This window comes from Lactuca virosa, chromosome 9 (genome assembly GCF_052849685.1).
Source record: "Lactuca virosa cultivar CGN04683 chromosome 9, Lactuca_virosa_CGN04683_v6, whole genome shotgun sequence".
NCBI lineage: Eukaryota > Viridiplantae > Streptophyta > Magnoliopsida > Asterales > Asteraceae > Lactuca > Lactuca virosa.
The window spans coordinates 110,546,519-110,564,877 of NC_136434.1; the positions used below are offsets into that span (position 1 = coordinate 110,546,519).

At 34.5% G+C, this 18,359-nt stretch overlaps 2 long non-coding RNA genes across 9 annotated transcripts; one reads left to right on the plus strand and one right to left on the minus strand.

Annotated features, from left to right (window-relative positions):
* Window positions 1-13,013: 13,013 nt before the first annotated feature.
* LOC145135693 (uncharacterized) lies at window positions 13,014-15,389 on the plus strand. Of its 8 annotated transcripts, none has more exons than XR_013719969.1 (5): window positions 13,014-13,179; window positions 13,387-13,837; window positions 13,917-14,379; window positions 14,776-14,805; window positions 14,907-15,389. It is a non-coding gene; the product is annotated as an uncharacterized LOC145135693 (long non-coding RNA). The 8 variants fall into 8 exon arrangements; XR_013719973.1 differs by lacking the exon at window positions 13,014-13,179 and having other exon boundaries at window positions 13,193-13,837; window positions 14,907-14,978; window positions 15,073-15,389; XR_013719972.1 differs by lacking the exon at window positions 13,014-13,179 and having other exon boundaries at window positions 13,193-13,837; window positions 13,917-14,129; window positions 14,247-14,379.
* A 1,291-nt stretch (window positions 15,390-16,680) lies between these two features.
* On the minus strand, window positions 16,681-17,917 carry LOC145135846 (uncharacterized). The gene is made up of 3 exons (XR_013720082.1): window positions 17,855-17,917; window positions 17,629-17,766; window positions 16,681-16,847 (listed from the first exon to the last, which is right to left on the minus strand). It is a non-coding gene; the product is annotated as an uncharacterized LOC145135846 (long non-coding RNA).
* Window positions 17,918-18,359: the final 442 nt, after the last annotated feature.

Sequence of the window (18,359 nt, forward strand, 5' to 3'; positions counted from 1 at the left end):
CGAACCAAGTACTCCATTGTTATCTTGTCCAACCCACACACTCACCCCCCTAACGACGATATCCAATGAACTAACCGTGATACATACCATTAGGGAACCTACAACCTTCCAAAGTTGAAGTACTAGAAGCTCTGACGAGATGATGAACCTCAATCATTAACAAAAAACATTCTCATGAACAATCAAAACAAGATCACATACCTCGATTGAGATTGAACAAACCCCATTAATATGTAACTAGCTCGAGAAGACTTCCAAGGTGATCTAGAAATGCTGCCAAAACTTGAGCCTGCTATGAACCAAAATTCCACACCACAATAGGAGATGAACATACCCAGAAACCGAAGAAAATATAAAACATGCGAAACTTGACGATAGGTTGACGCATCCATTGAACTTCAACTTACACCACACTAACTTTCGAAGAACCGCCGCTTGATGATGAATGAAACGACCAATGACTGAGGACGCATTGAAACTTCATCCAATGAACCAAAACCCACGCGGAGCTGAACGTACCCAACTCTGGAACTGATTTATCAATCGACAACTGCCCAAGGTAGACTATAAATAGCAGTCCATACAACGAGCTGCCAAATCCCTCAACAACCGATACTAAACCTGAGTGATCCTAGCGGCTCCTCATCTATTCATTGGCATCCCAAAAGGGACCAATGACTACAATGAGATCCTTGACCAACTACTTTCTGCTAAGAGACAACTCGTGTATCTCATGAACACATACATCCGATAGCCACTTACTCTACACCAGTGTTGCAAAACTCGGCCTACTCGGCAAAAAAACTCGGATTAAGTCAAACTCGGTCAAAAATCAGTCAAACTCGGTCAAAAATCGGTCAACATCTCACTAACTCGGGCCTACTTGGTCAAACTCGGCCAACTCGGTCAAAATCGGTCAAACTCGGTCAAAGGGTCAAAATTGTCATAAAAAGAGAAAAAAAATCAACAATTTCAAGATTAATATGTATAATACACTTAATGATTTATTATTTAACACACACATGTGATTATTACTACATATATATCTTAAATTTTTAGTAATTATTCACGAAGTGAGACAATTGTGTGTATTTCAGCTTTTATGTATTCACATGTATCTAATTTTGTTATATATTTCAATCAAATTATGATTTTAACTTATGATTTTGAAATATATAATTTTCCTAAAAATATTTCTACATGAATTCCCGAATCCGAGTACTCCCCGAGTACTCCCGAGTACTCGCTACTCCCCAGTCGGCCGAGCAGGTACCGAGTAGCGAGTTCTACAACCTTGCTCTACACCCATGACTTGACCAAATCTTGAACCGAAATCCCGCATACCCGCACTACATATCCCTATGAAGCATTCATCCAACACCACAAACTCAAACAGATCAATGATTCTCCAAGAAAAATACTTAGTTCTCCCCAACTTAGGGTTCGAAATACCACCCAATGGTGTTGCAACCCAACCATATCTCAAACCGGCTTAACCAAGTACAAACCATCCCTGAATCTTGGAGTGTATAACACACGCATGATGATCTTCCAAATAAAGATCAAGAAAACCCTATGAGATTTTGAATCTCAGATGAAGACCTTAGAAATTTCCAATCATAACCACCTTTAACACTAAGGATTTCATGCAAATGCATAAGCAAAACACCGTCTTACTATCCAAAACATACACTCCTTGCATGCAGTCCCAACCGTCAATTCGGTACCTGAACTGCCTATATCCAAGGAAAACAGACTCTTGATCGCATCACTAAGAATCCATACCAGATTAATCCTCCTGTGCATTCCCATGTTGTCATACTGCCGCCAAACACCGCAGCCACCTAGCCCGCATGCTAGGTTTACAATCCAACTATGAAAGTCACAAGCCTGCTTACTCCTTCTTGGAAAACTGTCAGGACATAACCCTCGCCATATATTGCAACATTCCAGTCCATCTGTCAACCACTCAGCTTCCAGCTGAAATCCTCAAGTTGATCATAAAAATCGTTTCCTTCTTGAGTCTCGCGACTCAAATGAACGACCTCGAGCAAGGCTCTACAGACCTCAAAACCAACAAACTCACCCAGTTCTGCACCAAACAAACTCAACTAACATCGCCACTGAGGCCAAATACAATTACCAGACCCATCCTCATTTCTGAAGAACCATAACCAAAAGATCGATAGATTTGGGACCACTGCCATGAATAATGGTATCAACCATGCTTTCTTCCCCGACCAGCTCCTTAGAATCCCCAAATTTTTTCCCGATTCGAGTATGGATCCTATGCTTCCAGTAGTACGGGCCCAATACTACCTTCCACACCTATCCATACTTTCCTCAAGAATCCTCCCAGGTCCTCTAGGTCACCTACCCATAATAATACTCCTAATACCTACTCAACAGTGCAACAACCGCACTAGAATACTTCCTAGGTTCTCCTAGGATTCCCCACTCCTGGCCATCAGCTGCTGAAGAACCCATATTAGTGTTAGCTACAGTAATGATGTCAATTTCATTTAGCATATAAGAAGTCCTCCTAGGCTATCATGCATCATATATCAGGAAATTCTATCATGCAATTCCTGAAGATCCCTAGCCTATCACTAGCATGCTGTTCTATCATAATCATCATAAACAAGTCACAATGTGGTAACTTGGGGTAACCTTTCTTGCTCCGGCTGATCGTACACATCTCATACCCTTCCTTGGTTAATTTTTTGAAAATAATTTGAATTAAGTATGAAAATAACTTAAAAACTTCTACAAATCCTTAGTTTGAGTTTGGATTCATAAGAATGTTCATCCAATTCGCTCAAACCAGGGCTCTGATACCAACTTGTAACACCTAAAAAATCACAACAAATTTAAACTTTTCAAACAACCCATTTACTAAAAAGAAGTGTTTACAAAACCATTGTTTCCAAAACATTACTTAAAAATCAGAGTCTCCCAAGATCAACAACATAAAACCAAGGATGTGTACGGTCACACCTTCGCCTTGCCACAATCCTCCGAAGTATCTGAAACAAAACTAAAACTGTAAGCCAACACTTAGTAATTTCGCCCAAAGTACCAGCACACGATACACATATCATATATAAACAAGCATGTTGGGTCCACTCAGTCATCAGACTGGAATACCCACAGGTCCACAACCAGCGGGCTAGATTACCCCTCCCAGGCCCAATCAGTCATCATACTTGAATGCCAATATACCACAGATCGACTCAGTCATCAGACTGGAATACCCTTGGGACCACTCAGTCATCGGATTGGAATACCCCCGGTCTGTTGAATCACGCACATAGTAGTAAATTCTCAACCCATAACCATAATATGTCGACATATACTTAACAAATAACATATAACCAGTTAACAGATAATTAGGCAGATCTACAGATCACTAAGCATAAAAACATTTTATATATACCAGGATAAAGATCTAACATATCACTAAGCATAGAAACATCCTATTTACTAGGATACAAATCCAACATATCACTAAGCATAGAAACATCTTATATACCAAAATACAGATCAAACAGATCACTAAGCATAGCAACAAAATAGGTTATCTAATCCAATGGGCCGACCTTGGTGCCTTCGACCCTTAAGTGCAGAGAGGAAAACTCACCTCGCAGTATGACGAATAGCTGATCAATACTCTGCTCCCAAATACCGACCCAAATCCTAAATGTCAAAACATTTCCATTCCAAGATAATAAAATTTCCCCACAAATACCTTTGGTCAAAACTGGTCAAAGTCAACAAGTCAACCGAGTCAACACAGCCGAGTCAACTCAACCGAGTTGACTCAGGCTTCGTACGCGGTGCGTACTCTATATGTATGTGGGGTGTACAAGCATGTCCAAGTCATCAGGGCTAGATCTGCATACGCGCAGCGTACCCTTCGGTACGCCCAACGTACGCAGCAGCCCTCCTCTTATCCTATTAAGCACTTATTTCTTCAACTTAACACGTCCAATTGCAAATTCAAGGCTAAAATACCATCATGAGTCATAAACTTTCCAAATTTATGACTTTGCATCTCCATTAAGTGCTTAAAACACAAAATATCACATCTTAATGCATTAAGACCTTTTATAGCATGCATGAAGTGAAACTAACCATTAAGACCACAATTTTATGACTTAAGACCCCCTATAAGGTATGAAAGGACGAATTATTTGATCAAGAACATGCCATGTTTAAGAATCGTCATATTTGGGACCACAAAGTGCCCTAAAGGAAGAAATGGCTAGATCTACAAGATAGAGTGATCAAGTTGTGAACTTTATACCTCCTGGAGGTTGCTAACAAGAAGATAATCTCAGATCCAAGATGCTTCCAAGCTCCAAGCTCTTCTCACCACCTTTTTCTTCTTCTTCAAGAACACTACCAAGTACACCAATAGGATCAAAATGCACACTTCTCACTTAGGGTTTTCTTGGGTTCGATTTTCACAAAGGGAGGCTGGTGAGGGAATGAGAAATGTGAGATAATGATGTTTATATATGGGAAAACCCCTAAAATTTAGGGTTTGAACTTTCTCCACATACGCCCAACATACACTACGTATGCCAAACGTACCACTCCAATGCCAAAAATTACCAATGTGCTACTATGGGCCATTTTACACTCTTTCTTATACTCGGTGACTAAAATTCAATATTTAATCATACATAGGGTTACAATTGGAAGTACCTCAACATCGGGATGTTACATTTATCCATGGTAATTATTTTTGAGGTGTTATTATATCAAGCTTATTGTTATCTCTTTTGTAGATGTTTATCCCAACAACAACAATAATATTCCTCCTCCTCCTTCTCCTCTTACAACTCAAAACTCCAACTTGTCACTCATGCCAGTTCTGAATAAGGAAAGGCTCAATGGGACTGGATCAAACTATCTAGATCAGTTCTATACCATGAGGTTCACTTTGAGATATGAGAATAAAGAGTATGCTCTTGAAAATGATGTTCCCAAACTTGCGGAGAATGATACTCCAGAAGAAGTTACTGCCTATAACAAACACTACGATAAATCGAACAAAACGGCTTGCCTTATGTTGGCGACCATGGCCTCTGAGCTCCTAAAGAACTTTGAGAACTAGGGTACCTATGACATAAATCAATAGCTCGAGGAATTGTTCCAACAGATGAAGTTGCGTTCTATGATTATGAGGTAAGGCATATGGATGTGTGTGCGCACGTCTGAAAGATGAAGTTGTACATAGACAGACTAAGGAATCTTGGTGTCAAGCTACCAAAGGAGTTGACCATCTACATGGTTTTGAACTTGCTTTCTAGTTCATATTCTCAGTTCACTATGAACTTCAATATGAACAATATTGAGAAAAACTTGATGGAGCTGCATGGCATGCTTAAGACCACTGAGGAAAGAATGAAGAAACTGACTAGATCAAACCCTACTACTCCCATTATGGCTATTGATCATGATTATGCTAAAAGAAAAAGTTTGTTCATCTCAAAGGAAGGGGAAGGCTAAGGTGGGACAGTCTTACCAAGGACCTAAGAGAAAGTTTCAAATTGAGATAGATCTCACCACTGATCTGAATGAGGCCATATGTTTCTACTGTCAGACCAAGGGATATTGGAAACATAGCTACCCTAAATACCTAGAGGATCTGAATAAGGGCAAAGTCAAAGTGGTTGGAACCAAAGGTATTTTTATGATAGAAGTCTATAACACATCTACTTCTAATTCTTGGGTTCTTGATACAAGATGTGGTACTCATATTTGCTCTAATATATAGGGACTAAAGCAAAGTAGGAAGCTGAGGCATGGGAGCTTAACCCGATCTTGGTAAATAGGCACAAGTTAGATATTACAAGGATCGGGAACTATGAGATCATGCTTGGTGATGGTGTTTATCTTAGTTTATTGAATTGTTTCTTTTCGCATGATATGGCATCAACTATTATTTCTTTTTATGATATGTATGATGATGGTTGTCGTTTTTCTTTTTATAATGACAATGGTGAAATTTTGGTTTATAAGAATCAGTCTTTTATTTTCAAAGCTAGTCCTTACAATTGTGTTTATGAGAATGTTGATTGCATAGGTAATATTGATAAACTATTACTGAATGTTGGTTCTTCTAATATTGAATTAGATAAATCTAGTTTGTAGCATTGTTGTCTTGGTCATATAAACAAGAAACGCATCACCAAGCTCCAATCAGATAGGATCTTGGAAATCATTTGACCTAAAGTCGGATGATGTATGCGAGTCTTGCTTACTTAGCAAGATAACAAAGGCACCATTCACAAGTCGCTGTGAAAGAGGCAAGGATCTGTTGGACCTCATCTACACAGATGTGTGTGGACTGTTCAGATCCGCCACAAGACATGGTAAGAGATACTTCATGACTTTCATTGATGATTTTAGTAGATATAGATATATCTATTTAATCAAACACAAGTCATGACTTTAACAAACATATTTGTTGGAATAGTATTTTTGTATGAAAGAAAAATAAAACAGCAAAAAAAGTGTGTTCACACAAGGAAAGTAAGGGGTATTATCGGTATCTTGTTTCAAATGGTAACTGAAAGAAAGAAACCTGAGTTCAAATCAAGAGATGTGGGACATGATCTTGTCAGACTGGTCAAAGGTTATAATGAACCAGTTCGTGATCTTGTTTCATCTTTTGAGTTTGTACCTATGGCTTTAGGCGTTTTGCTATCATACACTGAGTTACTCTTTGATGAAAAAAATTATGGAGACTATCAAATAACTCAATACAATCTTAACAACTACACGAGATTAGATTATGGAGCTATGAGGGCATTGAATGTTATGGAAAGTAAGTCGGATGCCAACAAGAATTTTAGTCTTTTTGGTCTTTTGAACAGAACATGTACAACTGGATTGGGTAGAAGGTTACTTCACTTATGGATAAAACAACCTTTGTTAGATGTGATAGAGATTAATGTAAAACTAGATTTGGTTCAAGATTTTGTGGAGGATACTGGTTTTCGTCAGGTTTTGAGGCAACACTTGAAAAGAATAGCTGATATTGAGCGATTAATGCAGATTATTCAAAAAAAAAAGAGCTGGTTTGTTGCATGTTGTCAAGATTTATCAGTCAAGCATCAGAGTTCCATACATCAAAAGTGCAATGGAAGGGTACAATGGTGAATTTGCATTACTAATCAAGGAAAGATACATGGATCGTCTTAATTTTTGGACTAATGATGAACACCTAAACAACTTCATTGGTCTTGTGGAAGTTTAAGTTGATCTTGATCAGCTTGAAAATGGGGAGTCATATGTCTATAGTAGGGTTTCTAAATTAGGCGAGAATGATGAAAGTGAAAGATATGTTCTTGATAGGAGACATGTTGTTCGATTGAACTTTAGTAATGGAAGGAAACTGATTGCTGATTCATTGGATTTAAGGGTACTGGAAGGATTTTATATTGGTTTGGGCGTGATGATGTGATGGATGAGAAGAAAATGAGGGTTGAGTATATTTTGAGACAATATATGGAGAACAGGTTGGATCTTGCTCAGTTGTAGAGATGAAATTATTGATTTTCCATTCATGATATACATAGACATTACATCTGTGTAGGTGCTCTGTGTGAGTCCTTATAGTAGTTCCTCATAGTTTTTAAAAGATTATACCTTTATCATGCAAAGAAACCATTTACAAAAAATTCCAAAAGTTTTAATTAGTTTTTCCTAGTTCAATAAAAAAAATGAAAATAAAATAAAAAAACAAAAAATAAAAAATATTCGATTTTTTATGTTATTTTCCTTTTGAGTAAATTGTTTAAAATTTTTTATTATTTCGTTCATTTAATTTTTATTTATTTTGATTTTCTAATTATACAACAAGTGTTGTGCACGTCTTCTTAGCAGGGATTTTCAAATGTATAGAAATACAAGGGGGAGAATGCACCGAAGTATCAAAATGGAGTTAAACCTTCGGGTACGGGGGAGAAATTTAATGTTGTGTATGGTGTTCAAATTATCTATGAACATTAGAACTTATTTACTCCTAAAGCTTCTAACAGTTATGCATTTATTGTGTTTTCAAAACTCTTTAATGAAACTGACGAGAAATGTCATGATTTATGATCATACATTTTGTTTACAAAGTGTCTCAAAAAATGAATCACGAGCGTAGGGGGAGTAATCAAGTTTTACAAAGGCAACCAAGCTGAAAATTGATAAGCTAGTAATAATAATCTTTAAAGTTGGTTGATTTCTAGAGTTGGCTCTTACATAAGCTTCAACAGGTATGGTCATTCCTTCTAAATATTATTGTACCTTTCATGATTTGACGGTGGCATCTCTTCAACCAAGTATGTAACTTATGACTAGATAGTGTCCCTAGAAGCATGCTATTGTATGTGCCTAAATCTCTCTAAGTATCTCATCAGCGAGACAATCTGTTGAGATGACATTGAGTCACCCCCTCACGATGATTGTCTAGTATCGTCTAAAATTTCTAAGTGAGATTACTTGGTCCAAATAAAAAATTTATATAAAGGCTTGGGTGTCTATTTTTAGTTAACTATCTTGACTGAATCTGTCCCTGGAAGCATGTTTGTCATATGCATCAAGTCTCATGTTCTGCTAAAACATTGAGCATAACCCAATGGCATACCCTGATTTCATAATCATGAGCTTAAGAGTTACTTGTCTGGTCCTTAAATGACAAAGAGTTATTCATGTCCTTGACCTCCTATTCTGACGTATGACATGGTACCACTACGAATTGATGGAAGATCTATGATTCTAGACTGCAACTAACTCTATGATGCAAGGATTAAACCATTTCTTGATGATGGGTTATCACTGTTAATGATTCACACTGATTCCACCTCAGTGTGACTGAAACAATCCATTCTTTCCTTATTTCCTCTTTAAAGCTTTATGATTCAGCGTAATGTACCATACGCCGATGAGAGCTTGAAAAATATATGCCGATGGTTACACTAAAACACCACAACTTATCACATGCCTCAATCTATTATCTCCATATATTCTTATTTAGAATTTTATGATTCAGCGTATGAAGCCAAGCACTGATGAGAATTCGAAAAATCTTTGCCGATGGGTACATTTCATATCGAAATGTATTACATGCATCACACCACTCTTGCCCATTTCTTCTAACAAAAGTGATTAATGAGTCAGCATATGAAACCACACGCTGATGAAATCTCGTAATACTATGTTAGTGAATGGTAGTTTAAAACCACACTATCAGAAGACATCACAAACTTACTGAATTACAAGCTATAACTCTAATTCACTGATCGCTTCCTCCAAGTTTCATATTTGCTACTGATGTCAAAAAAGGGAGAAACTTGTAAACTACGAAGTATTATTGAATTGAAGAGAAGCAAAATCTAAGGGGGGGGGGGAGCCAAACTGATAGCTGACATCAATATCAACGTTCAACGTTATATCATCTCATCATCTATTCGTCCGCTGCAAATCATAAATGCTTCCTCTACTGCTGATAATTAAAAATGTGGAGTTGTACACTACACCTTCTCAGGGGAGCATTCGTTAAAGCTGAAGAACATAAAGTTTCAATCTTAATCTCAGGGGGAGCACAAGCTGAAGAAATTATTGAAGATTAGTTTTGACCTCATCAGATAGGGGGAGATTGTAAGGTCACACATAATGATCTAATGAGTCAAATACTCTACACGCTAACTGTCAACGCCAGCGTCAACATTATCATCAGCACCAGCGCCTCAAGTCTTATCAGCGTCAGCATATAGTTATATAATCTAATGTAATCTTTGTATATTAGGTAATTATACATATATATATATATATATATATATATATATATATATATATATATATACATAGAATAGATAACATATCCGATATCTTTGTGATGATGATTGGTTATTAGTATAGATTAGATACAATCCCTTCAATCAAGGGATATACTAGTATAGTTTAGTATATATTCAACACTAGGGTGAAACCCTAATGTAATCGTCTTTGTGACCGTCTTTGTGACAACCTGTTTTCTTGGTGAAAACAAACCCCTTTCTTGGTGAATTCTTCGTGTTCTTTACTTTTTCTGTTCTTTATTTGTTTAGTTTAGTTTTTTCTTGCTTATTATAATTAAAGTGTATCCGATCGATACAAAACTTCACAAGGTGTTTGTCTCTCGAAGTGGTTTCTTCCTTGAGATGGATCTTATATCCAAAGAAGCTAGTGGGAGCCAACTTGATCTTGAAGAAATTCAAGAGTCAAGTGAAGAAGAGCCTTTAGTTGACGTTAGCACTCAACGTGAGGTTGAACAACCAGTTGAGCAAACTGATATATCTCCACATCCCCTTCGCATGTTCGACAGAGTTCATTTTCCTCCTGAATTTTATGGTTTCTATATTAGTACAAAAGGAGACGTATTTATTAGTGATCGTACAAGGTTAGTCTAGATGAGCCATCCAACCATACAAAAGCAATGATAGGCCCTGAGGCTGCAAAGTGGAAGGAAAACATGGAGAGCGAGATTCAGTCCATGTATGACATCCAAGTTTGGAATTTGGTTGATCCCACACCTGGCATTAAAACTGTTGGGAGCAAATAGATCTTCGAGAAGAAGTCATGGATGGATGGTAACGTGCACACATTCAAGACTAGGTTGGTTACGAAGGGTTATACTCAAACTCAAGGAATTGATTATGAGGAAACCTTATCACCAGTAGCCAAGATCAAATCTATCAAGATATTGCTTGCTATAGTTGCCTTCTATGATTATGAGGTATGACGTATGGATATGAAAATCGCCTTCCTTAACGAGAAACTTACAGATGATGTGTATATGGCACAACTTGAGGGTTTTCACATATCCAAAATATTTGAATAGAGTGTGTAAGCTTGAACTAGCCATATATGGACTAAAGCAAGTGTCTCATAGTTGGAATCTCTGCTTTCATGAAAAGGTCAAAGAGTTTAGAATTGTAGAAGTGAAGATGAGTCATGTGTATATATCAAGGCTAGATGGAGTATTGTATGTTGATGACATACCACTTATAGGATACCACATCCCAACGTTACAAAGTGTTAAGACTTCGCTTGGGAGTTGTTTCGGAATGAATGATCCGAGAGAGGCCGCATACGTACTTGGAATAAGAATCTGTAGAGATATATCGAAACATCTAATAGGACTTAGCTAGAGTACATACTTAGATAATATATTGAAGAGGTTCAAGATGCAAGACTGCAAGAAAGGTTTTCTACCTATGCAACATGACATAAAATTTAGTAAAACTCAATGTCCTAGTTCTAGTGATGAAGATGACAAAATGAGTCGAGTCCATATGCTTATCATGTATGCCATGACATATACTCAACTTAATGTCTCATATGCTCTGAGCTTGGTGAGTCATTTTCAGGAAAGTCCCGGCGAGTATCAATGGACAACATTAAAGAACATTCTGAAATACCTAAGAAGAACAAAGGATATGTTCTTGGTATATGGAGGCAAAAAAGAGTTAAAAGTTACAGGTTATAATGATTCAAGTTTCCAGACTGATAGAGATGACTCGTGCTCACAGTCAGGATGGGTATTCTTGATCAATGAAGGAGTTGTCACTTGGAAGAGTTCCAAGAAGAAGACGGTGGCAGACTCTACATGTTATTCAGAGTATATAACATCTAGTGAAGTTGTAAAAGAAGCTACATGGTTGAAGAATTTCATTGATGATCTTTGTGTCGTTCCAAGCATCAAGGGTCCTATGGAAATCTTCTATGATAACGAGGGTGTAGTCGCATTAACTAAAAAACTCAAGGACAATGGTAACCCGAAACATATACTTAGAAAGTACCACTACATAATGAAGCATATCAATGATGGAGACATTGTCGTGAATAGAGTGTTATCAGAGGAGAATCCAACTGATCCGTTCGCAAATCCATTTTCAAGGATCATGCATGATTGTTATACTAGATCTATAGGCATTAGGTTTTGCTGATGATATGGTGTAATTGTTTAGTTGTTAGTTTGATAATTTCTTGAAACATTTACACTAGGGTGTTCATCAAATCGTATAAAGCGTGCACCACACCTGAGTGCACCGCATAACGCGGTTTTGAACTTTTGCGATACGGTTTGCAGTTCGTAGTTTTGTTAAACCACACTATGTAGTGCGGTTTGTGGTTTTTAAATACAAAAATATGGTTCAAACCGGACCGCACCACATATTATGTATAAACACAATTAATTTTACATTATTTCAATTAACAAAGCTGAAGATTAGAACGTATTCTTTTTAAAACTATTAACAAGTTAAATATAAGTTGATTAGAGGTTTGTTAGAAAGCAAAACAAGCACCGGTACTAAGCATATGGTTAAAAGAAAATTAAACTTATATGTTTAATAAAATATATACTTATAAGTCGATTAGATATGGTTAAAAGAAAATTATACTTATATGTTTAATAAAATATATACTCATAAGTCGATCAGAGGTTTCGCAGCTAAGACGTTTCCATATGCAATATTCATATACTTTATTTATTTAAAAAGATATATTTTCAATAAATTTTATAAATGTTTAAATCAAATACGTACAAATAAAAATATCAATGTTAACTACTCATCAACCTGTAAAAACCGCATTCAAACCGTAAAAGCTGTTCGCACCAAACCTAACCGGATAATGCGGTTTTGAACACTTGTGGTGTAGTTTACGGTTTAAAAAAAAATCTCAAATCGCATGTATGGTGCGGCCTGAGGTTTTTACTCAAAATTGCACCAAACCGCACACCGAACACCCTAATATATATACATTTTCTTTTATATATATATATATATAAGCATTTAGTCTCAAATGCTAAAATTTAAGATGTACAACACTCAATACATTATGTACAAGAAGTTTAGGCAATATTTTATCTAATACGGATCTATAGGGAGACTCATTCAACAATTTACAATTCTTTGTTGTGATCTTATCTTATCCCCTATCTTTACGCCTATATGTGTGCGTAATAATCTTATAAACAACAAGTTACCCTCTTTACGCCTATATGTGTGCGTAATAATCTTATAAACAACAAGTTACCCTCATAATTTAAAGATCATCACTCCCCATTCTCCCCCACCGTCCATCACATAGCCAGCGTACCACCATAAATTCGTTGTCCGCATCACCCAGGTTCTCTCTCTCTAACTTTGTTGTTGTCGATTTCAAGTTTCTCTATAGTTTTTTATTTTTCAAACTTCTCTGGTTCATCTTCTTTTGGTATTTTTTATTATGTCTTCCCCTCATTCAAAGAATGTGGACCGTAGTTTGCTTCAACCTCTTAGTTCCTTTTCCTTTTCTTTTAGTCTTTCTAACTATTTGAGTTTTATTTTCTTTCAGTTTGTTTTTGTGTAAGAACATTTAGGAGATGATTAATCTACTTTGCTTCTAAAGATGAAGACTACGATCAGAGAACCAGGTGATAATCAGAACACTCTCCACACCTTGAGCCTCTCCTTTTGTTACCAAACGATTTCCTCTTTTTCCCCTCATATCCAAGTGTAAACCCTAACTCCATTGAATTTAAAAATTCTTATATTCTATTAATTTGTTAATTTTTTTTATGGAGCAAATGGAAATTAGATTTAGTAACTTAATTTCTTTTTGGGAAAGAAAAGGAACAAGGGTGAGATTAGCTCTGTTACATGTTGGATTTTTTCACCTACATGCCCTTTTTTAAGTTGTTTCAGATATGTTTTGTTCAAACTATCCTGATGTTGGCTTTTTCTTGGTCACGGCCAAGATGGTGGCCTAAATATGACCATCACCACCATTGCTTTCAAACCATAAGGTTTTTCCTCATGTGTGTGCTCTTTTACAAACACTGATTATGAATTTTTGTTTAACACTTTCAATTTTCTGTTTTGCAGGATTATAAGTTCAATTTTTCTGAATAAAGAACTCATAAAACTCATTCCTAAGTGACTAGGGTATGTTCTTTGTGTTAAATCCATCACTTGTTGGCATCACTCGTGCTCAAACAACCACTCTCCAAATCTATGCACATTTTGTTTTTATGAATTGTATATTATGTTCAATAAATTTTCTTGGCTGTTGTAGCCTTTGAAAACCTTTAAAACCATGTAAGCTTTTAAATAAACTTACACGCATTAATTTCAATTATCTATTTACACCCAATGAAATCTTACTAGTTAACTTTTATATTTAGTTTATTTTTTGACTTTAAGTTTTTGTTGCAGTAGTAGATAGCATATATTGAAGAAGAATGAGGTATGAGTTCCATGTTTTGGATTTCTTTGCTTCTCTGTCACACCATCAACCATCAGAGAACTCTTTTTGGGTATCTGTACATAGACAGACCTCTCTCATCTTGTAAGTTAGAAACTTATTTTTCATGAACTTTTTAGGTTCAGCAATGGTGTATTTTCTTGAATATTAGAGCATACAAAACATAGATACGGGCTTGAAAAACAGAAAAATAGGTTAGAGAAAATGTTGATAACGGATCTGGTAGGACTTCTCTTGTATGGGGTTTTTTATTTTTCCAGATTTCATGTTATATGTTACTTATTTTGGTGCTTCGGTTCACCATATTTTCTGGTTTTTATAAAGTAAACATGAGGCCAATGTTAAGCTTGGATCTAACCATACAAACACACACACACACACACACACCACATACAAACGTAGATCTCGACTCTAAATACTCTATTTTGTTTATGGTAATGTTGGAACATAACCTATATTTCTACATGTTTTTAATTTCAGGGAAAGCTACCTACAATTCATCATTAACCAGTAAGATCCATTGACCATTTTTCTATAACAACTTTTGGTTTAATTAAATGACTTCAAACACACTATTTTTTGTTTAAGTTTGTAATGTTATTAAGCAACAGGTTGAGTTAAGCTTAGTGAAGACCGAAGAAAATGCCAAATATGCTAAGAAATCAGAGTTGGAGATACACAAGGTGAAACTTATTGCTAATTAATTTAAATTCTACCTATTAATTATGATACAAATTTTCAATTGTCAAACCACATGTATATGCTTCACATAAATAGAGAAGGTAACATGAGGAAGATGAGTTATCAATGTGTGAGTAACAATTTCAGCGAAGTCTTGGAAAAGAAGCATATCTTGTAGCCACTTTTTCTCAAAGATGGTTGTTTCAGGTTGTAAATATATAGATGATACGATAGGGATTATGTTGATTTAGCGGTTCTGGGGCTAAATGCTTAACCCAACTTCTCATCTAATATCAATATATTAAAAAATAAATAAATGTTTTTGAGTATCTTGTGATGTTGTAGTCACTAATTTGAGTACCCTATCATGGGATTTGATTACTATGACAAGGAATGTAGTTACATTAGATTTATATCGTTTCTTAATAACTCATAATGTTTGAATCACGAAATTGTTTTTCAATTAAGTAATTTTTTTTAAAACCGAAACAATTTAACCATAAAAAAAGTAAAACTCATGTTCACTTTTAAACTATTTAAAAAAATATAAATATTAGTGGATCAACACATGATAGAAAATTAAGTGTAGAAGACAATCAAAATTAAACTTAAATGTTATAGGGAACTAGGGTCACGAGAAGACAATCAAACTTAAAATTAAATGATTTTAGGTCAAACCGATTAAAGGTAACATTTTTTAACATATATTTGTTTTGACATAACGAGAAATGATTATTATAGTGATCCGGCAAAATTATACAACAAATAAGAAGCAACATCCGCTATTTATTTTTAAATGGTGACCAACAAAAATGTTTTTCTATGTAACCGTAAAAAGCACCATAGTTATATTTTTAAAACAAACAAAAACATATTTTTATTATTAAGACAAAATCACAAGTGATTTTGTCTTAACCCAAAATCACAACAAATTTTTATTTTAACTAAAACCAACAAAACACTATTATTTTGAACAATCAACACTTGGCAATTTCAACATTAGATCATTACCAAACTAAACATCTTCCAAATGATACTAAATATTTTCCAAATGAAAATCGCATATAAACACTAATTTTTGAAAAGATTATTCGTACCAGTCGCTTGGCGCAGGTAAACGGCTAGTATATATATATATATATATATATATATATATATAAATGATCAAATGAGAACACCAAAAAGTTTGAGAACGCGAGAACATTTCTGGACCAGTCATTTTATAAGGATATATTTGTAATTCTGTATTTAATTTAAATTAAATCAACTTAAATTCAAATATTAATTTCCTAAAATTTAGCGATAATAATTACAGTAACCTAAAATAAAAGATTAACTGATTTTTTTATTAATTGATGAGAAAAATAACTTTTATTAATTTATCTGTCAAATAAAAAAGTTGTCTTTTTCTAATCTATCATTCATCTAAATATTTTCAATCATATAGGAATAAAACTCATTTGTAATTATAAAAATATATGGTTGTAATCTAAATTAATAAAACACAATTTAGTGATAAACAGTTTCATTTTTAAATGAATAAAAATAATGCTACCAATCATACATGAATATACTAACAAATAAAAAATTCAACACATTAATTATTCAATATTAAAACTGTTTTATTCATAAATAAATTTTCCAAATATTGAGGTTATACATTTATATTGTTATGTTTATAAATGATTATGTCGAGACTGGTTTCATATATTTATACATGATTATACTCAACAATGATTAAATCACTTCAAAGGAAAAAAAAACTTGCAAAATTCATCCATATGTCAACCATTTTCTTGAATCGTTCGCAACCCTATTCTTCTATTCGAATCAAATGGCTCGTGAGCTTGTGAAACGAGTAGTAGTAATACCTTAAAAATTACATCAAAAAAAATATTAAAATGAATGATTAGTAGCAAACTCATGTGGCTTTATAATCATAATTGATTAGTACGAGTCTTCTAGTTATAATCATAACTGATTATAATAGTTGGCTTCTAATAGTTATAATTATAATAGTTGGCTTCTAATCGTATGTACAACTATGATTATACATGTTTATAATCATAAGTGATTAAACAAACACTATCAAACATTCTTTTTTTATTAAACTATTATCTCCGGTAAACCACCTAGTAATGAATCTGTTCACCTTTATCCAATTTTAATTATTTAAATCATCAAATATAATTAATAATGAAACAAAATTGGTCCAAAACCTACAAAATAGGTCAAAATTCGGAAAGAAAAAAAAATGAACACAAATACCTTGATTTATCTATGCTGCCATTACTTTGTCCTATTTTTAACCCACACAAATGAGCACAACAAGTTTACTCTTTGACTCTCATCTCTGTGCTTAAACTTTGTTGAAGGCAATGATAATAAAAAAAACCAAAAAAAATTGGATCTTTGCTTTGATTTTATCCACGCAGTTGATAAACTTCACATTTTCACTTTAATTTGCCTTTTTTTATAAGCATATGTTCTTCCATTTTTACATAAGGATGATATTAATACTCTTTTATATTGAAACTAATCTACATTTAAAAATTATATCTGCCATAAAAACGATAATTAAATTAATATCAGAAAAACAAAACACAAACAAGAAAAATAGTAGTATGTATAAGAATGATAACCATAACTTACGACTACTAGGGTCGGCATCGGTTCGCTGGGTAACCAAATATGGTGCGGCACCACCACCATCGCCTCTAACATCGTTGCTGCATCCTCCTCCTTCTTGATCTCTCTCTGAAACCCCCTCGTGCTCTCCCCTTCGTTTTCCTGTTTAAGAGAAAACGAAACCCTATTGTAGTTAAAACCGATCAAGATTCAAATAGGGAACCAACTGTGTAAATGAGAGTGTTTAGACCAGGGAGAAGGCTCGACGATGGCTGCAATGTAAGATAATTATCGTGAATAGATTATGTTGGTGTGTGGATGATGGAGGCTATTTTGTTGATGATGTCCTATGTATACAAGAGAGTAAGAAAGAGACAGCAAGCAAAAATGAAAGGAAATTGACGTGAGAGAGAGAGAGAGATATTTTAGTAATCAACTAAATTTGTAATTACTATTATACCCATTCGGCAATTTTAAAGTTACACTTTAATGCTAGTAATTTAAGAATTTACATAAATAGTCCGTTTGATTATAACCTTAGATATAGATATTTAAATGGTCCAGATCTGTTCTCGCGTTCTCAACCTTTTAAGTGTTCTCATTTGATCCTACTCCTATATATATATATATATATATATATATATATATATATATATATATATATATATATATATATATATATATATACATATGTATATATATATATATATATATATATACATATGTATATATATATATATATATATATATATATA